Source organism: Anser cygnoides, chromosome 1 (assembly GCF_040182565.1).
Source record: "Anser cygnoides isolate HZ-2024a breed goose chromosome 1, Taihu_goose_T2T_genome, whole genome shotgun sequence".
Classification (NCBI taxonomy): domain Eukaryota; kingdom Metazoa; phylum Chordata; class Aves; order Anseriformes; family Anatidae; genus Anser; species Anser cygnoides.
The window spans coordinates 874,441-899,214 of record NC_089873.1 but is presented as its reverse complement, the minus strand read 5'-3'; the positions used below and the strand labels follow the sequence as shown (position 1 = coordinate 899,214).

Genomic DNA, 24,774 nt, shown 5'->3' with positions numbered 1-24,774 from the left:
TCAAGATGTCTCATGACAAATAAAGCTCATAAATATACTTAAGTGGTGCCGTGCAATGGGAAAACAGATTGGTGGTCCGTTGCCGTATGTAAGATTTTTCTTTAAGTGCTGTAATATTTATTGTAACTGTAGAAATGCTTGGATTGAGTTCTTTGTGTGAACTGTGCCTACATGATATCCTGAGCGATTAAGGAAATGAAGATGCATGTTTAATGTCCTGTGTCAGGGCACTGAGTAGTTACAGTTTTGACGAAGCAGTGTAGTGCCTTGTTGCCGCGTGGTTTGGTAGGACAGCGCGACATCAGAATATTCTGGGAGAGCCGCAGCGTGCCGTTCTAATAGAGACGGAGGCACAAGTGGGGCTGTGCCGCTTTGAACTTGTGGGGAGGACCAGCACAGTAACGCGGGCAGTGGTTTGTCCTGCTCGTTTGAGGACATCGCAGTCCTGACGAAATAGGTGCGTCTGAAACCTACAGCTCTTGATCTTGAAAAGCACAACAGGAAATCTTTTATTTGCAAATGCTGCTGGTTCACCATCCAGTAGTCTGAACGGCACGGCGTGGTGCTGGCTTGTTCTGCGTGTGCAACCAAGAGAAAATGCCCGGGGTCCGGATCTGTGCGGGAAGTGGCTCTGACAAAGCGGATTTTCTGTAAAATGCTCCTGGCTGGTAAGCACCAGCATCTCCTTTTTGAGATATCTTCTAGCTAATGACTTCTGAAGGTGATCAGGAAGAATTCAGTTTGTTGCTTAAGAGTCTGAGTGGCATCCAAGCCTCATCAAGCCTCATTCACTCAGGTAAGCAGGCAAGGGAGCGTGGGGCGGAGTGGCTGAGGAGTCCTGCAAGAGATGCAAATTGGCAATTAAAAACCCCGTGCTTTTGTTTCGCTTGTTTTACAGCGATTGAGCGTTGGCTTTTTAATATTCAAACTGAATTGCAAATCTTACACTTGAAGGGTAATCTTTAAAGTGAAGCACAGGAATCCCCGTGGGGTGACTTGGAAAGGCTGCCCATGCTCACGTACTCCCACGGGGGGACAGGCCCCAGGGTGACACGGGGCCGTTAGCCGTGTGGAGCGGCCAGTGCCGGGGTGCGGTGCCGGCTGGCAGTCCTGAGGTGACCGTGCCCTTACAGGTGGTGTGAAGCTGTTAGGCTGTGGAGCCCCTTACTTTGTGTGCTCAGTTCCAGAGGCTTTCGACTGACCTAGAAAAAAAAAAAGTCATTTTTTTCTGTGCAGTTATGTTCACGCTGACTTTGGTGTATTTTTGCAGCTAGTTTTTCTGCATTTTTTTTTGGAAGCATAGCAGTTTCTTCAGTGTCTGGGTGTGTTGAATTTAATTAAAAATGTAACATTTAAAAAAGCTGTGCAAACTTTGTCCTTAGCATGGGGTAGGGCAACGATCAGAAGGCTGTTTAGGTAGATGCTAGGTGGGGATAAAGCTGATCATCAAAACAAAGTTCTTCTTGATAGCATCTCTTTATTAGGAACTTCAGAAGCATAGAATAATTAGAAGTAACTCTTAATTTGGGGTGCATATTTGTTCAACAGACAGACCTTCATCATTTTTTGCCTGCGGCAGTTTTTTATTTAAAGGAAGAAAAATCCCTTGCTGTGCTGGTACACCAGGCTGCTGCAGCGCTTGTGACTTACTGCTTGTGTCCGAGCAATGTAAACACGGCCTCTTCCATCCCTCGGTTAGGTGCTACGAAAAAACGAAGCAATTCATATCGCTAGTTCAGAAGAGGAAGGCGAAGGTGGGCTCCTGGCGAGCTGCTGAGCTGCTGCTCTGCTTGGGAGCGGTTTCTCTCTGATAGCTCCACGCGTATCTTCGTGTTTTCACATCGACAGCTCGGGCTGGGCGGTCCCGCGGGAAGGCGGCCGCCTCCTGCGTCAGGGCGAAGTCGTGGCCCCGTGGGGCCGAAGGAGGCAGCGCCTCGGGGCCCTGGGCTGGTGACGGGGTCCCGGGTGGATGGTGTCTGAAAAACGCTCCGCTGGGAGACGCGGCTGCGGTGGCCCGGGAGGTGCTGGGTGCGCTCGGCAGGACCGTGACCTGTCCTGTCCCTCCTGGTACGGCTCAACCTCGGGGGCAGAAGCAGAGGGGCGCGCTTGCTGCAGGAAGCTGTTCCCGCTCCCCAGGAGCCCGGCCAGCCTTCCGGCAAAGCTTCGCTGGCTCTCTGCCGGGGAAGGGGCCCACAGACAAGATCCTCTTGGGGTTTTAACCAGAGGTGCATCCTACACCTGAACGAAACAGAAACTGCTGACTGTTCACCTTTGGAGATCATCTGACTTGGAGGGAGTGGGAGGAAGATGAAGCAATAAAACAGTGATAAACTAATAAACTACGTCCTTCTTAAAAAACAAACTGACTGGTAAACACGTGGTATGAGATGCAAGGTGTCAGAGGTTTGAAGTACTAGTTATCCCAGCACTGAGTCAGTAGCTAACTGCAAAGCTAACTGAGTACAATAGGGTCGATCAATAATGTTGTATGCTCAGTTGTAGGAGGTGACAAAGGTTAAAATGCATGAGTGCTTTCTGTTCGTGAGACTTTGATGTGTACATGCTCAGTCAGAGCTTGGCAGAAATTGCTGCGCATAGGAGCTCGATGGGCGCTAATGGGAGCGTGCGGCTGGAGCCGTTGTGGGCTCCGGGGGCTCTCGTGCATCCTGCTTTGCCTCCTGATCGCTGCCTGTCAGCGGGATCGGGCAGACGGGTGAGAGTAGGGGACAAGGAGAAGGGTGCTGAGTGAGAAATGTGCTTATGTAGCTTTCTGATGTTACAATAGAGGTTTTATTCATGTGCTGCAGCCAAAAAGAGTCCTGGAGGTGCAGTGACAGCTCTTGCAGGGTTTCATAGAGAGCCTTCGTGGATAACGTCCCTCGGCGTTGCTGTAGCTAAACCTGCAGCTAGCTATTCTGAGCGGGGATGGGCTGATGGCACGACGCTAACCTGGGAGAGGAGGCTGCTTTGGACTCATCCAGGCTCCCCTACTAGGGGCGGCTGCTCATTTCATCCTAGTTCCTTAACTTATTGCAGCTGTTGTTCACAAAAATTGCGGTCTTGCACCTAAGGCCTTCCTCAGTTTGCTGTGTGAGCTGTGCGTGTCTCCCAGGCTGTAGCCAACCGTCGGTTTCTGTTTTTCTCAGGGCTTTGTGCTTAGGCTTTCACTGTAGTAGGAAGCTACAGTTTCAGCGTGGCACTAAGGTAAGTGCAGATTTGCCTAAATGCTTTTGATCTTGGGAGATTAAGGCTCTGCATACCTGTAGAAGACAGATTTCCATCTCACTCTTATGCCTAGCGCCTTATTGCTTGCGACATGCCGTACGTAAATAATGCCTACCCATGTAGGTGTTACGCGTGAGAGCATGTGGAGCGCGTCAGATAACCCGCCGTAACGTCTGGATTTGCTGTTGGGGTGGTGTGACACGGGAGATGTCGTGCTTGTGGAGGGGCCGCAGTGAAGCCTGCCAAGGCTTGGTTTTCAAAGGGTGTCTGCAGGTGTGTCCCGAAAGAGAACGAACCCCGTGCTGTCGGGTAGGCAGGGCTCCTCCATCAGAAGGTTGGGCTTCCTCCGGCTGTCGAAGATAGCGTGATTACGAAGGGCAGGCGTGACACCAGTTTGAATTTAGAGCATGTTAATGGAGCCTGAGGTTTTCCAAGTTACAGACTAGGTGGGAAGGAGGAGGCTGGTGAGGAGGCATTAGGTATTTCTTGCCTTTGATTTTCTGTCTTTCACGTTGCCTTCTTGGGGCTCCGTGGACAGCTGCTGCACAGTACAGCCGGCGGCAAGGCGGGAGGTGGCTGCCTGGCAGGAATTTGCTTGTTTTCCACGTGGCGGTGGGCTTCAGCAGCTCCAGCACTAGCTAGGTACGGCAGGAAACCATCAGTGCTAGTGCAGTTTATCTGGAGAACCACACACCTCTCCAGGATAAAATCGCACTAATCTGAAAAAAATCCCTTCAGGTGCCATAGCATTTGTTTACTTAGCAAACTTCTCATTTTCTGTTTTTTTTTTTTTTTTTTCACTTTTCTCCATGCGTGGTATGAATGCACATTCAGGGCAATCAGTGCAGATGACTGATTTAATCTCTGCTATGTTATGTGAAGAACGAAACATTTTTATCAGCGTTGTTTCATCCTGGAGATGAGCGCTGAGAGAGTGAGGAAGGACCAGTCTGGCCAGGCCAAAATCCCTTCAGACAGCTGGTGATTGGTGGGAGCTGGTTGCTGTGCCTGGGGTATGTTCCTCAGGTGGTTTTGAATGATTTCCCTGACAACTCGTTCCTTGTCCTGCTCTTAAGCAAGTAATTCTCTCCTGGTCACCTCCGGTGCAGCACTGCATTGTGAGGTGCTGGGAAGACCACAAGCGTCTTCCCAAGCTCGATTCTTCAGAAAAGCAAATGTCCAGCTGGTCAAAGAGTTAGTGGATGAGATCCCGCGGGACACGGCCCTTAGGGGGGGCACAGGATCTCATCAGAGCTGGCAGCTCTTTAAGGACATTTTTCTCAGGGCACAAGAGCGCTCTGTTCCCATATGCGATAAATCAAGCAGGGAAGGTAGGAAGCGGGCATGGCCGAACAAGGACCTGCTGCTCAAACGTAGGCAAAAGAAGGAAATGCACAGATGCTGGAAACAGGGCCGTGCGCCCTGGGAAGGGTACGGAAATGCTCTCTGGATGGGCAGGGATGGGGTCAGGAAAGCCAAGGCACAGATGGAACTAAACTTGGTGAGGGAGGCAAAGAATAACAAGAAGGGGTGCTGCAGGTACATTGATCACAAAATAAAGACCAAGGAGAGCATATTGCCTCTGATAAATGAAGACAGAGCTGGTAACAACAGACATGGAGAAGGCAGTGTTACCTCACAACTTCACTGGTGGTCAGGTTTCCCATGTCTCTTGAGTCCCCAAACCTCTAGGCAGGGCTGGGGGGAGCAGAGTCCTTCCTGCTGTAAGCAAGGAGCAAGCTCGGGACCTCCTGACACAACTGAACTGCTACAAGTCCATGGGGCCCGATGTCATGCATCCCAGGGTCGTGAGGGAACTGGATGATGTAGTCACCAAGCCTCTCTCCGTCACATTTGAAAAATCACGGCAGCCAGTTGAAGTCCCCAGTGACTGGGAAAAGGGAAACATCGCTCCCATTTTTAAAAAGGGTGGAAAGAGAACCCAAGGAACTACAGGTTGGTGAGCCTCACCTCTATGCCTGGCAAGATCCTCCTGGAGGCAGTGTCAAGGCACGTGCAGGACAAGGAGGTGATCTGAGACAGCCAGCATGGCTTCCCCAGGGGCAAGTCATGCCTGATCCATCTGGTGGCCTTCTGTGATGGAGTGACAGCATCAGTTGACAAAGGAAGACCAAGTGATGTCATCTGCTTGGAATTCTGTAAGGCTTTTGTCACAGTGACTCACATGACATCCTAATCTCTAAGTTGGAAAGATAAGGATTTGAAGGGTGGACCGTACGGTGGATAAGGAATTGGCTCAATGGCCGCACCTAGAGAGTAGTGGTCAATGGTTCTGTGTCCAGGTGGAGGCTGGTGATGAGCAGAGTCCCTCAGGGGTCTGTCCTGGGACCGGTGCTTTTCAGTATCTTCGTCAATGACACAGCAGATGGGACTGAATGCACCCTCAGCAAGTTTGCAGATGACACCAAGTTGAGTGGAGCAGTTGATACCAAAGAAGGAAGAGAAGTCATCCAAAGGGACCTGGACAGGCTGGAGAAGTGGGCCCATGTGAACCACATGAGGTTCAACAAGTCCAAGTGCAAGGTGCTGCACCTGGGTTGGGGCTATCCTAGACAGGAGTACAGACTGGGAGAAGAACTCATTGAGAGCAGCCCTGCGGAGAGAGATTTGAGGTTTCTGATGGATGAAGGGCTCGACATGAGCCAGCAGTGTGTGCCTGCAGCCCAGAAGGGCAACTGCATCCTGGGCTGCATCAACAGAGGAGTGGCCAGCAGGCTGAGGGAGGGGATTGTGCCCCTCAGCTCTGCCTTTGTGAGGCCCCACTTGGAGTCCTGCATCCAGGTTTTGGGCCTCCAGCACAAGAAGGATTTGGGGCTGTTAGAACAGGTCCAGAGGAGGGCCACAACGACGATGAGAGGGCTGGAGCACCTCTCCTATGAAGAAAGGCTGAGAGAGCTGGGGCTGTTCAGCCTGGAGAAGAGAAGGCTCTGGGGAGACCTTATTCCTTTCATTGCTTAAAGGGGGCTTATAAAAAGGATGGAGAAGGACTCTGTGCTCGGATAGATAATAATAGAAGAAGTGGGAATGGTCTTAAACTAAAAGAGGGGAGATTTAGACGAGACATTAGGAAGAAGTTCTTCACTGTAAGGGTGGTGAGGCACTGGCACAGGCTGCCCAGAGAAGCTGTGGATGCCCCATCCCTGGAGGTGCTCAAGGCCAGGCTGGATGGGGCCTTGGCCAGCCTGATCTAGTGGGTGCCATCCCTGCCCACGTCAGGGGGGTTGGAGTTAGATGATCTTTAAGGTCTCTTCCAACTCAAGCCATTCTGTGATTCTTCCTTTTTTGCATGACTCACTCCCCCATCCCTTGGCAAATAATGTAGCGTGCCTTCTGAAAGAATGAGCAGAAGCGTGTTTGGGACACGCTGCGTGGACAGCTGGGGGAGGCGGTTAGCGGCCCCCCTGGTTGTGCAGCGGGACCTCAGCAGGGTGGAGGAGGGGCTGGCAGCAGTCTCAGGAAGCTCGGCCATGGGACATGTCCCGAGGACAACAGAGTCGTGTTCGTAGTTGGGAGAGTCCGGCAAAGGGCCATGAAGATGCTTAAATGGAACACTTGTGGTGTGAGCCTGCGGGCTGGGACTGGAGAAGAGATGGCCCGGGGGCTTCTCAGCAGAGTAACAAATCCTGCATGGGGGGCGGTAAAGATGGGGCCAGGCTCTTTCCAGTGGAATACAGCACCAGGACGAGAGGCCCCAGGAGTGGGCACAAATTGCTGGGGCAGGGGGGGCCGGGTGATCTCCAGAGATGCCCTCGCGTCTCCTCCCGCCTGTAGCTGTTCCTGTTGCAGGAAGCTGTTGGCTCGTGTCCTCTGTAAGGTGAAAGCTGCTAAACTAAGGGGTGCTGTGCGCAGACATCCGCCGTTGGCACGAAGCGGCCGTGCCCGTACCTGGTCTCGCAGCCCCAAACCTCCCTGCACGGCACCGTGGGGGCTGCTGTGGGCCCCCAGCGCTGCGCCGCTGGGCTGTGGCTCCTGCCTGTTGTCCCTTTGTTAGCACAGGGCCCCCGGTCCTCCCGAACGTAGCCTGAAGCCGAATGCACGTGCAGCGTGAGCCCGGGCACCCGCTGACAATCATCTGCGACCTGGTCGGCGTGGCTGTCGCGAGCGCGGCGTTAGGCAGGCCCCCGAAGCAAAGCGCCTGGCTCGGTGGCACCGCGGCGACGTGCCGACGGCGAGCTGCCTGAGTCATCCCTGCTGTGCATCCCCGTGGTGCGTGCCGGTGCCAGAGATCGCAGCTAGCTCTGGGGAGCGTGCGTGGTGGTGGTGGTGGTGTGTATTCCCTGGCTGCTGCAGCCAGCTGTAGCTGCACTGGAGCTCGCCAATTAGCTGTGCATCCGTTTGGAGCTTGGGAAGGTATTTAATCGGCTGGTTCTATGGCAGCCCATGTGCTTGCTGGCTTTATTTAAAGTTTGTCTGAATAGGAAATGCTCTTCCCAAAAAAGGGCGAATTGTGATTTCTGCCTGAACGGGCCTTGACCTGACTGTCAAGGGGAAACTGAAGAAAACAGGGGTTGAAACAGGGAGCACGCAGGGACCGATCCTTCCACCAGACTCAGCGGCTTCTCGTCGGTATGCCGCTTCTGTGGGGTGCTGAGGGACGCTTCTGCATCCGCAGGTGGCAGCGGTGGTGTTTGGCCTTTGTGCCAGCCCTGTCGTGCAGTGCCGGAGGGTGCTGCGCAGCGCTGGCCGAGGTCTGGGCTCAGCACCTCTTGTGTCCCTCCCTTTGCCGCCCTCGCAGCGGCCGCGTGGGTCTCTGCCCTCCGGAGGCACGCCGCTGCGGCTGTGCGCACCGCGCCTGGTGCTGCAGGCTGGCGGAGATGTTCCAAAATTGTGCTAGAGACGTTAGAAAAATTTCTAAATAGAACTTGTTCCCAGCAGGAGGATGCGGTTTAAAATACTGCTGGAAGCAGGCGGCACAGAGAGCTGAGGGCGGCTGCGAGTGCTCGAGGAGAAACGTCAAACTTCGGCGCTGACCTGGGGAGTGCCGGAGACCCTGGGGCGGGCCGCGGGGAAACTCTTCAGGGCTGTTACTCAGTGTGTGGGGCCGATGTTTGTGCAGTGGTCTTCCCAGATTGGAAAGGGCGTCTGTTTTAGTGACAGTAAGAGAATGGGGCAGAGCAGAAGTGAGAGCAGGCATCTCTTTACTAACCAAACTTATTTATTGCTGAGTCTTTCTGGCAAGTTAGGCTGACGTGGAAGGCTGCCCAGGAGCTCTGTAGCCTTTTTGTTGGTGCAAAACATGTTAGTGTCGGAGCTCGCCAGACACATTTCTTCTGGCTGGTTAGCCAGTAAGTCTGTTAATAGGTACCAAACAGCTTAGCAGTGCTATTTTTTTCCTCCTCCAAGCTTCCAATGGACCCGAAGACTCGGAGTGTGCTACTTGTCAGCAGCAGGCTGCCAAAGCCGCCTTGGAGGATTTGGAACTAGACACTTTTTCCATTTACTCTGCAAAGTTGTTTCTCTGGTAGTACAAAAAGAAATGTTCTTGGAGCTCTTGTTACGCAAGCTGGATTTCAGAGAAGATGGCATGCAAATAATGGGCTGTGTAAGTGGGAATCTCCTTGTGGGCGCCCCGCGAGGTGCTGCTAAACGAGCACACCAGGAGCGACAATTGCAATTTCAGTAATTTCAGGAGTGATGCTTTTGCCATGTGTGCAGCTGATGTATGTCAAAAGTAAGACTTCTGGAAGGAGGGTGTCTTTCTTGTCTGCACCGTGGTTGGTGTGTGTTCTCCGTGGGGTTTCTGTAGGTGCCGTGCTGTGCCTGTATCGTCGTGTTGTGATGGCACGGCACCATCAGTTCCAATGGCATCTTAAAAGGCCTGCGCAGAAGCAAGTAAGACGTTCTTACATCTTTCTGTTTAATTCTTAGATGTAAAGCCAAGCCCAAGACGAGGAGTGCTATTCTGGAGGTGTAAACGGTGCAGGGTATTTTTTACTGAGGACATTTTCACTTTCTTTCGTTTGGCGGAGCGCCGTGTGGGCAGTTGGTGTGGCGGCGTGAAGCACCTCTGAGGCCCTCAGCAGTCTGCAGTGTGGCCGGTGAGGCTCACTTCCTTTCAGCTGCAGATCTGGTGAGTAATAAGGTGGTGCTCTACCTGTAAAAGCACTTGCGGGGAGAAGCGAAGAGCCTTGAAAATAAAAAATACGTCCCGGGTTCCCGGATGTAAACGCAGCGGTAGCACGCTGAGCTGCTGGGAAGTCTGCCTTAGGAGCCGCGTGTTCTTGTAAGTCCTGCCGTGAGTCTTTTAAGGCTGGGGCAGTTCAGTCGAGCGGTCCTCACGGCTGTTCAGCTGCTGCGTGTGAAAAGGATGCTGGGTTACGATGGTCGGGCTGTGCTGCCCGTGGGCGAGGGCAGGCAGACGCCGTGACTGTAGCTTGGTGCCTGTGCACCCAGTTAGAATCGCTGCGGGCGCAGAGCACTTTGCACCTTGCTCGCACAGGTTTTTGTGTGACCGCTTGCTGAGGTCCCGGACACTAAATTGGTCGAAACGGCCCCGGCCCCGCTGCTTGCTCCCTCGCCACACGTTTCCTGCCTGCTCAGCACCCAGCCTGTGACCAGCACCGCTCGTGCAGGGCAGGAGACACGGCAGCGCGGGCTGGGAGGCTGGCGCCGAGCTCGCTGCGGTGAGGGCAAATAACTCGTACAAGATCAAATTATTTCTTAGGTGTTTTTCTCTCTTGCTCTGGCCAGCGTAAGTCGTTACTTGTGCTGTTGAACACATAAATAGAAACCGTTGACAACCCTGTTTTTTTTCCAAATGACAGGGAAGAGGAAAATTGAGGAGAAGAAACTCTGACCTCTCCTAGCAGCAAGGCCCGAGTGTGGGAGATGCATGGTAACAGGGTGAAAATAAAATGGTGAAAAAGCACAGAAGTCGGCAGTGCTGCCAGGTTTTGTTGGAATTGCTTCTAGGCTGCCCGCTGTGTGGTGGTCTCTTATAACTGTTTTTGTTAAAGTTGCTTCTTCTGTGCCTTGACTGCGGAGCAGGCTAAGTTTAGGTAGTGTGGGTCTTCATCTGGGGGTCTTCCAGAAATAGATGTTGTCAGCCCTGGGCTCTGAGAGATTTTCTTTCCAGCGAGGAATTTTGTAGTTGCTCTGCTGACAGTTCTCATTCTGTCTGTGCGCCCCGTCCCCACGGCCCGTGCGTCGCTGCTTTCGTACCTGTGAAGTTTAGCAAGCTTGCTTTTTGGCATGGCAGAATGCGAGCGAGCGTCAGCATGCACCGGGGGTTTTGTGCAGTCAAGCTGAAAACTTAAATTCTGTTTGAGCAGAGCAGGTTCGGCCCGCCTGCTTTTTGTCAGCAGGAACAACGCCGCGCGTCTCCCCGACGGAGTGCCGGTGCTGAGCCACTGCGGAGGCTTGTTGTGCTGGGGGCTGGTGAGGCTTGGCCTCGGGTTGTCGCTGAAGCACGCTGGTCGCTTGCTCCGTTGCTGTAACTCCTGGTCGAGCTTTAGTCCATGTCTGTTCTGTGCAGAACAATTCAGAGACTTAGCAATTTCTGGAGTGAGAGCTCGGATAGGCAGGGGTGACTCTCGAGAGCGTCCCATGCCTTTTTCGCAGCGATGTGGCTCCAGGGTGGCGGTGGCTTTGTCCGCCTCCTGCAGCGGTCACGGGACGAAGACTTTGGATCTGTCTGAGGACTTAATCGGAGGTGACCTGAGACTTCACAGCACACTGAGTTTTGGAGACTCACCTCTGTGGGGAAGTTGTGACTCTTCTAGGCAACTTAACCTGCGCAGTCAAAAACTTGGGATAACCCAAATTACCAAGTATCTGGGGAAAATCTTGATGATAAAAATACCGAGAAATAAATTCTGTGAGGTAACAGTGGAGTTATGTATGAAACTGGCAACTCTCCTCAGCCTGTTGAGTTACTGAGTGGCTTGACAGATTCTTAAAATGGATTATAGCTGACTTAAAGCATCAGCTGGGGAGTGTGAATGAGCAGGGCGTTACGTTGGCAGGAGAAGAAAAATTGGTTGAAATGACTGTCCCCTGCCTTGTAAATCGTTGGGCTTTCTTGTGACACTTGTGACGTTACTGATGCTAGGTAAGAAAGATCAGAGCGGTATTTGAGGCCTTCCACATGACTGCAAGGGTTTTTTTTTGGTAGGTTTTAGCTTCTTTCTAGCCAGTGCTTTTGACAGTAAAACACTGTCCTTGATTTTCTTCTGTGCCACAGTTCCAGTGCTGTTTGGCAGTTTATTGCCATAAATAACTGCTCTGGAGAGTCCTCAGCTGGCGTTCGGTTGTCTGGCCGTGCCTGACCTTGTGGACGGGACTTCTGAAGTCTTTAACTCAGAAAGAGTGATGACTTCACGTTCAGCCTGTGTTGTACTTAACAGTTTTGAAAATATTTCCTGCGAGCTCTGCCGCCATAACGTGCTGTTTTTGTTAGGGGTCGGCTTCTCTGAAAGATTGCACAGTGCGTGGCCAAAAGTCTAAAATAGCACCCGCTCTCGGTTACGTCTATAATTACCAGTATCACTTCATGTATCTCATGATTTGCATATCGTTTTGCAAGCGTCCAGATGGAGAGGAAAATAAACTTGCCGTCACTCTGAACCTGAATTTATAAGGGATGTGTTTTAAAGTCCGGTTTGCTGCTAAGGCTGAGTTACGGAGGCTGGGAAGAGAACCCAGCGGTGGGGCGGGGGGAGCAGGCTGCCTGCCTGGCCTCTGGGGCACACCGTGGGCTCCAGGGCGAGCGGGAGAAGGCGAGTTGGATGGCCCCTTGGAACGGGAGGCCTGTGCCGCTCAGAGGAATCCTGTTATCGCAAAAGTACGGTAATATTAAAAAGTTAATCGAAGATTAAACTGAGCGCTGGCCGCAGGACTGCGGTGACGTAGCTGTCCCTGGACCCTGGGCGGTACCGTTGCTGCGGAAATGCTGTCGATGCTGCCAGTTACCCCACGGGCTGAAAAAGGTGTGAAACGTCTGTTTGGCTGTCTGGGGGAGGTGTTGAAGCCAAGCGGGCCGTCGGTTAAGGCACCGGGCAGCCTTCGGTCTCGCTCGGGAGCGACGCGAAGGCCCCGCCGTGAGGGCCGGGGTGCAGCCGGCCGCCGGGCCTCGTCTGAGACACGAATCTTCTGTTCCTAAACATGCGCTGCTAAAAGGGGTGGTAGGGAGTCTGGTTTGGTCCACAGATCGGATGTTGGCTTCTGATTTCAGCAACTTCCGTCAAGTTTCAGGCACTCTGAAAATACGCGGGGAGAGAAATCCGCTTCTGAAAGTGGCGTGAAGAGGCAGTGGGAGTTTGAGGAGGGGGTGCCCTGGGATTTCAACACAGCTCCTGAAAAGGTGGCACCATTTAGTGTTAAGTACATGCTGATAAATGCCTGAAGTATCCTTTAACCGTGCAGTGGTCAGTTGGTGCGAGCTGCCCTCTCTATTTACTGTTAGGACCAGTGACAGTGGGAGTATTTAACTTCCAGTGTTATGGTCGAGTCTCAGAAGGATTGCTGGGTGGGTTTTTTTATTCCTGGTGACAATTCTATACTCATCACACCCTTTTACCCCTGAATTCCTGCTGTTACTGTCCTTACAGAGGTACAGTTAGGAAAGAGTTGATTTCAAAAAACAAAACTTCAGAGGCTTGTTGCAAGTGCGTGGTAGTAGAAAAATGCCCTGAATGGGCACCGGTGTTAAAGAGCGCTTGTGCTTCTCACTTGGTGCATCCCACAGCAAAGATGGGAAGGTTCACTGCTATATACTGTCCTTCCCTTTTTTTTTTTCCCTTTGGTCACCAGAAAAAAATCATAATCCAATCTTAAAGCAGGTGGGAGGGAGCTGAATGAATTCCAAAACGTATGCAAGTGGTGGTGAAACAGATGAGGGAATTGTTGGTGGCTGTCGCTGCTTTTATGTAAGCTACCTAACTGCCTGTCCCTCTCTTTACCTCTTTATGGAGATAACCTGCATAAATGCTGTTTTTCTTAGTTCGGATAGCTACAATTCTGACTTTATTAATAAAGTCGTGAGGAACATTACAGGCTATACAAAAGGCTGAGTTTAGGTAATCTTGCTTGATATTCCTGATCAACTACATGAGCGTTACCAACACAGAACAGTGGTAAGACTTTAATTTCTTTAAAGACAGCTGGTTTTGTACAGCATTAGCAGGATGTGCCTGTCCTTCGGTGGGCTCACGTCTTGCTGCTGTCAGGTGCCACCAGAACACGCGGGGAAGGCAGGAGTCTCGTTTGGCTCTTGCTCTGCCAAAGCCATGAGAATGGCTGGTTGGGGATGCTCTTTTGCCTTCGCATTGTCTCTAAGAGTTAATTTTATTATTTTTATCCAGGGAATCGAATTCTCCTCAGTGTTTTCCTCTTCCAAAGTCTCTTCCAGATAAAGAGCCCTCCAGTGCCGGTAGTTAGGAGGAGCCGCGGTGCGGATTCGCTGCGGGGAGGGCGCGCGGCAGGTGCCTGGATGAGGTTTGATCACTTTTTCCAGCTTCCGCAGTAGCAGGGGAGCCCAGGGAGAGTTCTCTGCTTAATTACGGCTTCCTCGCCCTGCCTGCTCTGAGCAGAGGAGCCCTGCGAGAAGCGTCAGAGCTGCAAGAGGAGCTCTGGTCTTCTACTTCGTTGGGTTTCAGCGATGCCAAGAGGAGAGTGATGAAAAAATCCCGTTCTGGGTGGAAGTTGGTGGCTGAAGAGAGCAGAGAGCATTACCTCTGCAGCTTCGGAGGCTCTCCTGGTGCCGAGCAGCAGGCCTGCTTCTGCTTTGGTTGCATTCAGTCACGGGCTGGGCCTGAGCCCCGCATCCCCACAGAGGTCTCCGGGAGCCTGCTGGCCTCGGCCGGGCTCCCCCAGAGGCGCTGAGCCACGCGTGGGCAACGCCGGGCCTCGCGCTGTGGTACCTGTGCTGCCGGTCCTGCACCGTCCTGTGAAACAAGGGTGGGCGCAGCGCGTCGTGCAGCCGCCTTGGCAAATCGTCCTGCACATGGGAACTCGTGAGGAGGGCTTAGGGAGGCAGTCCAGAAGCTGGGTTCGTAACTTCTTTCTCCCCTTGCTAAAGCATAAATGCTCTCAGGTGTGCCGTATTGCTCTGCTTGCTCTCTTGGCTGGCGGCGTGGATTCCAGCAGGAGCTGTAGGATCTCTCAGAAGCCTGCTGCTGCCTTACAGACCGCAGGAAGCAGCAGTGGGGAGACGCGCCGTACTCGCGGGATTATTTGGGGAGAAAAAAAGTGCAGAAAGCTGCACCGCTGTGATTTTGTGCGAGCTTAGAACAAAGCTTTGTACAAATGGGACTTTCGCTCTTGACTGATTATTTTAATTTGCATCTTTCACTTAGAGATGCGTGCCTCCAAATGCATTAACTTAAAGATATTTTTAGTAATTTCGTATATTTGGAAACATACTGTCTAATGAAAAGCTGTAAATCTGCAGTCTCTTGAATTCCTTTGGATTTTGCTCACACCAAACTTTGGGCAAGTTCCTCGGGCGTTTTGCCAGCGCTCTTTCATAAAGTGAAAGTGTTTCAATTTTTTCTGCCTTGTTCTTTCTAATGACTATTTGAAAGGTTTGGCTCATGTGTGACTACTTTGAAGCTGGAAGTCATTAAGTAATGATGAGCAGTACATTTATCAGCCTCTCATTCTTTGTATAACAACTTCATTATTTGCTTGCGTAACTGAGAGTGTTCCTTTTTTCAGGGGCTACCAGACAGGCAGCGATGATGAGGTGCTGATATCGCGTGGTGGCACGAAGCGCTCGGCTTGTCAGGGCGGTGGTGACCTGTGGATCCGTGTTGCTTGATGGTGCTCGCTCCCTGCAGGCCTCTGGGAGCCCTGCGGTGGCGTTCCTGGGATGGAATTTGAAAGCAACTTTGTGTCTTGTTTGCAGATTAGGACGAGAGGAGCATAGGGGTTACTAGGATTCGTCTGACTAGGTCTCATCCACGTCCCTGCGGACCCGCAGGGAGCTGCACGAGGCCAGGGAGCGGAGGCCCCGGGCGCAGCCTGCAGCCAGGAGGCTCCCCCTGGCCCCCAGCAGCACTTCTGGGCCAGGCGGGGGCCGGAGCCCTGGCACCGGGACCAGGGGCTGGGGGGTCTCCCCCTGGGGGGTCTCCAAACCCACCTGGGTGTGGGGCTGGGCACCGGCTGGGGGGCACAGCAGGTGTCCCCAGCCTCAGCCAGGCTGCGGTTCTGTGCTGATCTGCTTACATCCCATCTCTGGTAGCGATGTTTAGCACCTGACAACTTTTGGTTGTGGAATTCAAGAGCTAATGTAAAAGGACACTGCAGCCTCTCCCACCCCAAAGCCCCTCGTGAACCCCTCTTCCCCCCCCCCCATCATCTTAATGACCGCCTCTGGGCAGCTGCCTTGTTCTGTACCTCCTGAGGATTTGTTTTTTTACCAAAATGCTTGTCTGCGTCCTTGAGCTGTCCAAAACTTCATTATCCATTAAACCAGAGATCTGTAGAATTTTACGAAACTCTTGGCTTCAGTGGCCGGGCAGAGAATTCTGTTGATTAGCTCGTTGTTCAGAGCAATCGCTTCCCTATTGATTGTCCTTAGGCGTGCTGCCGTACCAGCGAGGGCTTCCACTGTGAGCCTTGGGATGTGCGCGCTGGGGTCTGAGGCTTAGGAGCAGGTTTGGCACAGTAGCAGCCACAGGCATTTGATTTCCAAACCCCAAAACGTGCTGCTGGAATGAGGAAGGCAGGCGGCTCACAGTTACCTAATCCAAAGTAGGTATAACTCTGAATTCAAAAGCTGTGTCTTACTGCTGGATTGCAGTGACTCTAACTCACGCTGAGGTATTTCTGTGAAGTGATGTGGGTCTTAGTTTAAAGCCATCCCCCTGCCCTACCCCTACCCCCCGGCACAGAGTCCCTCCCCAGCCCTCCTGCAGCCCCTTCGGGCCCCGGCAGCCCGCTGGGAGCTCTCCCCGGAGCCTTCTCTTCTCCAGGCTGAGCACCCCCAGCTCCCTCAGCCTGGCCCCGCAGCAGAGGGGCTCCAGCCCCTGCAGCGTCCTCGTGGCCTCCTCTGGCCTCGCTCTAATCTTTATGACTTCATTGTGGAACCTGGGACCGTTTCAGTCTCCCCACAGAAGGCTTTTGAAAAAGAATTGGCTAATAGCCGTCCAGTTACCTTGGTACTGCTCTGTCTGTACATCTGCTGTTTGGAGTGTCTTTTAAAATTCATATCCTAAATTATACTACATTTCTCTAAAAATCTGTGAGTACAGGGAGTATGTTTACCTCTTGAGTTTGTTCCCCTCACCGTACTTCAGGATATCACTGAAGCCATTAGTTGTTATTGTGAAGCGGGTAATTTCTCCCGTTAGACGTGAGAGACTTTGACAACCCAGAAACGTGTGCATGTGAATTTCTTCTGGGTCGACTCTAATACAGTTTTAAACGTGTAGGCAAATGCAACTGGTTAACCTGCAGTGAGTTTAGCAAGAAATGCAGATTCTCAGAAAGAAGGCAGAACACAGACACTTTTACGGTGCCTTATTGTGCCTTTTTGTGCCAGATCTGGCAGCCGAGTTGCAAACACACTGCGCCTCAGAAGGGAGTCAGGCCGGAACCTGAGCAGTGTTCACAGCGTGGGAAAGGAACGAGCCGCGGGATCCGGATCTGTGTCGGTGGCGTTGAAGCGCAGCAGATCCCTTGTCCTGCCACTCCTCTCTGAAAATCCTTCCCTTAACTATTTTAATTAGAATAATTGAAGAAATTGAAGAAAAAATTGAGGGAGAGAGCATAAAAAGATGACAGCCGTAAGTGTGAGGCTGATGTCAGACAATTGCAGCGTTGAAGATTAAATTTTCCTTCTTTTCAGACTAGAAGGACAGCGCTGCGGGGGCTTGTTTCCTTCACGCCAGGATGTGGGAAGGCCGTCCCAGGGAGACGGGGCTCGGTCGTGTCCCCGAGGCGCTAAATACGAAGATCCTTGAAATGCTTTTCCAGGGAGAGCGAGATGGGTCCTGGTCCCCCCTCTGTGCGTCTCGCTCTGTGCACCCGGTGTTACAGGGAGCTTTTGGGGCTCGCTGGGGACTGTACGTGAGGCCTCAGCTCCATGTGGGCTGTGTAAATGCCCTAGCGCCTGCTCGGCTCCGGGGCTCGGGAAGTTCCGCAGGGCGCTGCTCGTGCCAGGATTCAAACACGGCTGTAACAGAGTTGGGGCTGGAGTAATCGCACGGGTTGTGCAGAGCCGAGAAGCATGGTTTATCTGGACAGGCACAGCAAGCAAACGTCCAAATGATAGAGATGTTTTGAATTTCCGTAACAAAGTAGCTTTTAAGTACTAATTGTCGTCTGTTAAACTTGTACTAAAGTTGTTATTCAGAGCTTTTCTTCTCACCTGTCACTTTTAAGTAGAAATACAGCAAATATCCAAACCACAGATTAATTTCCAAAACAGTTTGGCTCTTTAAGGGCTACGTAGAAGCAGGAAGTTTAGCGTTCTCTCGAGTTCTGTGTCAAGGTGTTCACGTGGTACTGAGGATGGGGCGATGCTGACTTCTGTGGACAGCCGGGTGCTTTCTGAGCAGCGCTCGCTGGGCCTCGGGGTCAGATCTGAAATCGGTGCAGCACTGTGCTGCGCTCGGTTATCGTCTGTAACGTTTAAATGACGTGGTTGGGTGAGTGCTGGGGAAAAGGAAAGGCATCAACGTTACAGACCTTAAATACGCGCAGTAAGGCCTTGTGTGCTCTGCCCCTTCCAGCTAAGGCTTCGGGTGAGTGCATCTCCAGCTAAGGAGCCGCTGACAACGTGATGAGAGCACGGTGCCCTGCGAGCGTGCTGCCGTGCTGGCAGTGATGTGTGCGGGGCTGGAGGCGCGTGGAATGCCTGCCCTGGTAAACCTGAGCGTGTTTGGGGTCGGGGCAGCTCGGGAGCTGTCCTTGGGCACGGGCGCCAACAGACACTTTGTGTGGCGATGTGCCCGTGGTGCAGGGGCCCTGGCCTCGGGCAAGGCAGGGGACGGGGCGGGCGAAGCCGAGCTGGTCCCACCGCGAGTCCTCGGCTGCAGCCGCAGGGAGCTGGCTCCTGGCCCCTGCGCCCTCCTGAAGGCGGGAGGGCCCCCGGCCGAACGTGAAGCGCGTGCATTGTTGCTGCCGGCACTCTTGGAACGAGTGAAAATGGCCTTTCGGTTTCCTTGGCAACCTCAAACTTTCTTTTGAAGCGATGTCAGGAAAGCAAGCATGCTCTTGACCGAGGTACGGCTCTCGCAGCTGAAGCGAAGGGGCGGTTAACCCCTGTGCTCTCACGGCCTGATGGAAAGGTTCGCACTCCTCCCGTGCTACAGGAGGGGAGGGGTGATTAAAAGGACTCATCTGACATGCTGCTGGCCTTGCACACCTACGGTACTATCATGGATTTTGTTTGAGTAAAGGGCTGTGGGGAAGTTTGTTCAGGCAGAAGTCTTTGACTGTCAGTTACACTTGGTTAACAATCACTTTCTAAAATTTTTTCCAGGATAGGAAGCTCGAGAGAGAATTCACACTGGATGAAAATAATTTTCTGAAGCTGGATATATTCCAGGAACTGTAACCCAAATGTTTCTCTGTCCGTGGAGAAGATTTCACGTTTGAAATAACTTCTACTGAAGGTATGCACGTCTGCCTTTTCTTTTGAAGCTCGGTAATGACATCACGTTTCGTATTTCTGTAGTGCGTGTGCTGGTGGTCGCTGGTGAGATTGTTCCTGATATTTAATACCTGGAGGCATTTGAGAGGGAACTGTAACGTCGCTGGGAGGGTCCCGCTGATGGTTCGGGGCTGGTTGCGTACAGCTGGGGAGCTCTGCTGCTGTTGGATCTGCAGGCTGGTCCTGGTGTGCTGGTCGGGATACTCCCTAAAACCCTAAACTGCCAAGTGCTTCTCAAAACATGAACCTGAATTTCATGCCCATAGTTAATGGGAAGAAGACAGAACTTTTTTTTTTAACTTTCTGGTGGCTATCTCTAATTCTGGAAACTGCTCGTGGCTGTTCTAAGAATCAGCAATATGGAAATGACACACAAAAAGCTTGGTCATTGGGGTAGTGAAAGTGAATAGGCGTGACGTGAAAGTGAAAGGTTTTCATCAGGTGAAACTGGAAGCATGCACCAAAGTGATCAAGCAGGCAGCTTAAAGCAAGCAAGTGGAAGTGCCCTTTCATGCAGCGTGTAATTACCCAGGGGACTTGGTGCCCCAGGTTATTTGGAGGTGTCCTGGCTGCTGTGAGGCAGGATGCTGGGCTGGCTGCTCGTGGGAGCAGGCAGTCCTTGCTGGATCCATGCACGTGGTGGAGCCGACGGACTCGGTCATGTTCCTGTTGGTATTTCAGTTAGGAAAAGCTTTCTTAGTGCTACAAAGGCAAGAGACTGTGTGAAGAAAGGTTTACCGGGGGAGTAGGCTGTGAAGGAGCCTCGTTTCCTCTAGAAAAGTAGTCAGCCTGCTGAATCCTTGGATGGAGAGAAGGCTCTTAAAGCTCCTGAGAGAATTCAGGAGATCCCAAGTTTTGTTGCAGAAAAGTGCAGGTTGCAGGTGAGCTGTGGGAAGAGATGCTGCTGCTGCTGGAGCTGGTTACGGTTATGGAGCCTGTCAGACCCGATGGTTTGAAACTGGTGAAAATGGTTCTAGAAGCCATTTGAGCTGCAGCACATGGATAGTAACAAGGCATGTGGTTGTCTGTGCCAGCAAAATAGATAGAAGTAGAAAATAGTGGTTGGAAGTAAGTGTAGCCCACTCTGACAAATTGCAGTCATTCTCGAGCCCCAGCTGGCTCGGGACGCTGATACCTGCTCCTGCTAAGGGTATTTATACCTTGGGGAAGCTGAGAGCAGGGTTGGGGGACGGTGGGCACTCCAGCTTGCTGACAGTCTCCAGGTTAGTGGTTTATTCTGAACTAGCACGGCTGCAAAACGTTTGAGAGTCCTTTATAAACCAGGCTTCTGTCAGCTGGTCTAATGAACTCGTTTGAAGACAATCGAGCTTTTGGACACCATAACCTTCTATGCCAGTAAGTTCCACAGGGTTTTTTCTTGCTGTGTGGAACATAATTAGTACTTCATTCTGCCTGTTTTTAAATTGGCTGCTTGATAGCTTCGAGGTGTCGCCATTCTGAGGTTTGTCGGAAGCTGTAAATGACTGCCTATCCTCCTCCTCAATGCCACTCACGCCGCTCTTTGTATCTGCTGGTTTCCTGAGCTGAAGCCGTACATCAAGTCAGGTTTCATGCGCCTTCCTTGGGAAGCTGTTCCTGCTCTAGTTCTGCTCGGTCCCTTACGGGAGCTGATCAGACCAGCTGTACTTGTTCTAGCTCTGCTCTCTTCTGAGAGAAGCTAACCAGACCAGTGCTTGAGATGCAAACACACGATAGTCAAAAACGAAGTCACGCCTTCTGTTTACTTGCTTATTCCTACTTGTAATAAATCCTGATGCTACTTTTACGCCCTTGGCTGCTGCTCTGTGTTGAGATCCTTGAGCAGTGGCTCCACGATCTTCTCCAAGAGGCTGTAACAAGCAGGATCTGTTTAATTTGTGTGTTAAAGTACCGCATTTCTTCAGAGGAGGGCCGCTTGTTCGCTCAGTGCTGCAGCACTCGGGCCCGGCGAAGCCCTCCGGAAGCCGGGGCGGTGGCTCTGTCCCGAGATAGCTCCGCGAGCCCGCGGGAGGAAGGAAGGAGGTCCCGAGCGCGGGGTGGGCAGGCAGCGGAGCGCGAGTGTGTGAGAGTTCAGGGGAAAGAAGCTGGTGGCGTGGGAGGGCGTGGGATACGTCTCGGATCAGCGCGGAGCAGATGGGCGGCCCGGCTGCAGGACCCACGGAGAAGGAGGCTTCCTGAGGAGCAGAGGGCACTGCGGGTGCCGGCGGGTCCCAGGAGCTCCCGGGTCGGGCTGGAGCAAGCCGAGAGGCGGGGGCTCGCCGGTCGGCCCTTGGGGACGGGGCACGTCGCCTGCCCTCTGTTCAGAGGGCACCGTTAGCGTGCTGTAGCGAAGGTGTTGGCACTCCGGTCTGAAGGCACCGGGTGGCTGCAGGGCCCTCATCGGGGGGCATTAACAACTCGCAGGTGGCTGCTCGGGGCTGGGTTTTCTGCCGTGAGCAGTGCCTGCCTTTGTCAGCACGGAGTTAAAGCTGCCATTTTCTTGTCCAGTTGCTTATTACCATGCGAGCATCCTGCAGCTGTTTGTCAGCTTTGATTAGGCTTATACTAAATATTTTTCTGTTGCTAGTAAATGCTGCTACCTTGCTGCTCGTCTTTCTTCCGATATTACTTACAAATACGTTGAGGAGCACTGGCTCTTTTGGGACCTTACTTGCTGCATTTTTCTTTTACTTCCTTTGCTTTTACCAGCTGCTGATTGACAAGAAACTGAGCTGTTCTTTAGGATTAATTGGAGCAGTCTATGCAAAACTCTTCTTTGGGGTTTCAGGCGAACCATTGATCTTACTGTTCTTGTCCATCTGTTTGTTTTTGTTGTGATTTTAATAAATTGCATAACAATTTGCTTTAAGCAAACTCTTTGAAAGTATGTTTCAGGCGTCAAGTTCACCAGGTTAAATAATGTGACACTTTATTTCCTGCACTGGTTGTTCAGCAACAGTGTTTTAAAGCTGTCAAGTTCTTGGGTGAGTACCATTAGTCCTGGTGATCTGTTGGCAGCTCACTCACAGGCGTGTTCTGAAGCTGTCTCTGTTCGTGCTGCAATTTGAGATAATTCTCCAGGTGGTTTTCTTTTTCCCCGTGTAGAAAAGTTTGATCATTTATGCTTATAGGGGAAACAAAGGAAATTCTGTATAAAAATTGAGAAAAAAAAATCTAAATTAATTTCAGGAATCCCCGTCTGGTAAGACTAAAGAGACCCGATGAAGTGAGTGGGACCTAGGGGGAATCTTCACCTGTGACATAGCTGCTGGGGTGGTTGCTCTGTCACATTTTCACTACAGACAGGATGTTACAGGAAAGTCAGAAGTATTCAAAAACGCTTTCTTTTTGGAAACAAGAAGGATAATATACTACTCTCAGCATTTCCATGTGTTTCCACTTGTTACTAAGTGGAAAATGTTCAATGTTTTATTTTATCAGGAATAGGCTTAAATAGGCTTAAATAAAAAATCCGTAAATCTTGGTAATTTCCTCCCAGTTTCCAGGAGGAGTTGCCTGTGGTGATTTCTGGCCCTCCGAAGTTCGTTGTTACTGGTCTTGGAGTACTGAATGCTCTGAGAGTGTTCTAGAAGGTAGGAAAATGGTGTGGGATTTGTGTGCGCGCGCCCGTATTCAGTAAAGCTCAGGGTAGCCTTTGGTAACTATGGAAATAGCTACAGGAGTGATCCTGGACAAAATGCAAATGCAGTAATTAAGACACAAACTCATCCGAAGTTTTAGGGAAAGAAGGAAATGTGTGCAGTTATGGCAGCCAGAGGAGAACTGCAAGGTGCTGTAGGTGTTACGGTAACACAAGTATCGGTCTGTCAGGCGATGAATTTTAACCACGTGCTACTTCTGCAGGCTTTTTTTTCTAGTGAATGTAGAGGCCTCTCCACCAAACTTAATGACACTTGGTGAGGGCTTTAAAAAGAGACCTCCCTGCACCCCAGCGCAACTGTTAACTGAAATAAAAGCCTGACCACAAAGCGGAAATTGCTGCTACACGGAAGGATGAGATGAAGTGAGACGGAAGGGGTAGAACAGTCGCTAAAGGCCCCCCAAAGCAGAAAGTAGGTTTTTGACACTACTTGGGTAAGCAATGAGACAAAACGTAGCGCAGACTTTGAAACACACGCAGTGAGAGAACTGTATTTGTTTTGTGTAGTTGTCTAGCCCAGGATCTGTGCTCAGTCACGAATTGCTGTGCGTGTTCTGCTGGTTCTTGATTGAAGCCTTTGCATACCTTGTAAATATTAAAACATTCCTGGAGTGTAGTGTTGGCAAATAGCAAGTGTTTGAATGACAGCTTAATTCTACATCCATGAAATTTAGAAATGTTCTCCACCAAGCAGTTAATCTTCAGAAATGGCGTTACACAGTTGCAGGAAGCTTGTTTCCTGAAGCCGTCATGGTTCTCCCTTCTGTGCTCCAGTTCAAATGCAATACAAGCAACTTTAAAGGGACTTGCAGTTGTCTGACTGAAAAAGCAAAAGCTATTGCTAGTTTGCAGCTGACACGGATGATCCAGACGGAGTCCTGGTACCCGAGGTGCGGCAGATGCCAGGAGAAAGGTGTGTGTGGACGTGTTAGGGCCTCATCTGGTTTGGTACCCGAACGTACCAGGGCTTTAGTGCAGCTGTGCAAGTATCTGATACGTACAGTTCGTTCATTTTATTAACAAACTGGAAGGGCGGTGATACTTAACTTGCTCAGAAGCATGTAGGAAATATTTGTCTTTCTGTTCCGGTACTGAATTACAAGACTAACAAGCCCTGCCTCCTCAGAGCTCTGCATCTAATATTTCTTGCCCACAAAACGTGGGGAGGAGGAGGGGATGTGTTACCGACCGGCAGGCACTGAAGAGCAAAAACCTTGCTGCAACAAATCCAGGTCCTTCCCTGCTCACACAGGTGAGCAGTGCTTATAGAAAATTGCAACAGCTAAGCCACTTAGCATTTAAAAATACAAGGAACACCTTTTGGTCACCTTAGTTTTGTTCATTTTTTTTCTCCTGTTCTCTATCTCCTCAGTAAGCTGCTTTTTTTGTCTCTCCTCCCTGTGTCTGGAAAGCACCTGCCTGCCTTCAATGCTGTTAATTGGCATAAAGGAATCAAGTCAGTCTTCTATACAAAACGTTCTGAGCCTGACCTGGTTCTTGCTGTCGGTTGCAGTATGAAATATTTCCTTTTCTTTCTTTTAATGGTGTGATTTGTCAGAGCTCCCTGCTGGTGGCAGCCTGCAGTGATGCGCTGGTTGTTCCTCCAGCTTGACAGAGCACGCCTGCTTTACGAGGAGTCTTGCTTTTGCAACCGCAAGCAAGAACAGAAGAAAACTGACAAATCAGGGGACTAAACTGTGACTTTATTTTGACACCAAAGATGATTGTCATAGGACAGCAAAGCACGTTACAAGTTGTATTTAAGACAGTTTCTTTCTACTTGTTTTACAGCCTGTAGCTCGCCCCAGCCAATACAGGATCGCCAGAGCCTCCTCTCCTGTTCAGTAGCTCCCTGTCAATAAAGGTTTTCTATTACCCTGTGGTATTGAAGATGCAGAGGATGGGAAAAGTGCATTTGTTCATAGCGATTAAAAATACACCTACGTTATTTTAGGTATAAACGAAAACAGGATCTTAAGGAAACTGTTCAGTAAACTTTTTGCCCAGGTAAAATCCCTTGCAACTGGGTGTCAAGTGCACTGACGTGATTGAAATAACTCCTTGAAAATAAGTGACCCAGGTCTGTTCCTGTTACGTCACTGTAAAAAGCCGGACTCCAAAGCTGTGTGAACAACCCTGGTTCGTTGTGATGTAATTTGGCGACACTCTGAAGGTGTTAAAGGTCAGTACCAGTAACTGCTTCAGAGCTGATTAAAGCAGTTGGGGAAAATTAAGTCCTCAAGTCCCTTACAAACTGTTGAGAACAGCGTGTCTCGGCTGATTCGGGGAC

The 24,774-nt window shown here is 51.2% G+C and overlaps 1 protein-coding gene and 1 long non-coding RNA gene across 5 annotated transcripts in view; one reads left to right on the top strand and one right to left on the bottom strand.

Annotated features, from left to right (window-relative positions):
- Positions 1–24,774, top strand: part of PPP6R2 (protein phosphatase 6 regulatory subunit 2) — a 98,524-nt gene that overhangs the window by 9,444 nt on the left and 64,306 nt on the right. For 3 of the 4 annotated variants that reach the window (XM_066994421.1, XM_066994462.1, XM_066994532.1), the window contains one exon: positions 18,674–18,806. The gene's annotated coding sequence lies outside the window, so the exon portion shown is untranslated. Of the gene's footprint in view, positions 1–18,542; positions 18,562–18,673; positions 18,807–24,774 lie in introns of those variants that run through there. The other variant, XM_066994499.1, reaches the window with a different exon arrangement.
- Positions 616–5,322, bottom strand: LOC136790497 (uncharacterized). Its single transcript, XR_010830524.1, has 3 exons — positions 5,197–5,322; positions 947–1,702; positions 616–838 (listed from the first exon to the last, which is right to left on the bottom strand). It is a non-coding gene; the product is annotated as an uncharacterized lncRNA (long non-coding RNA).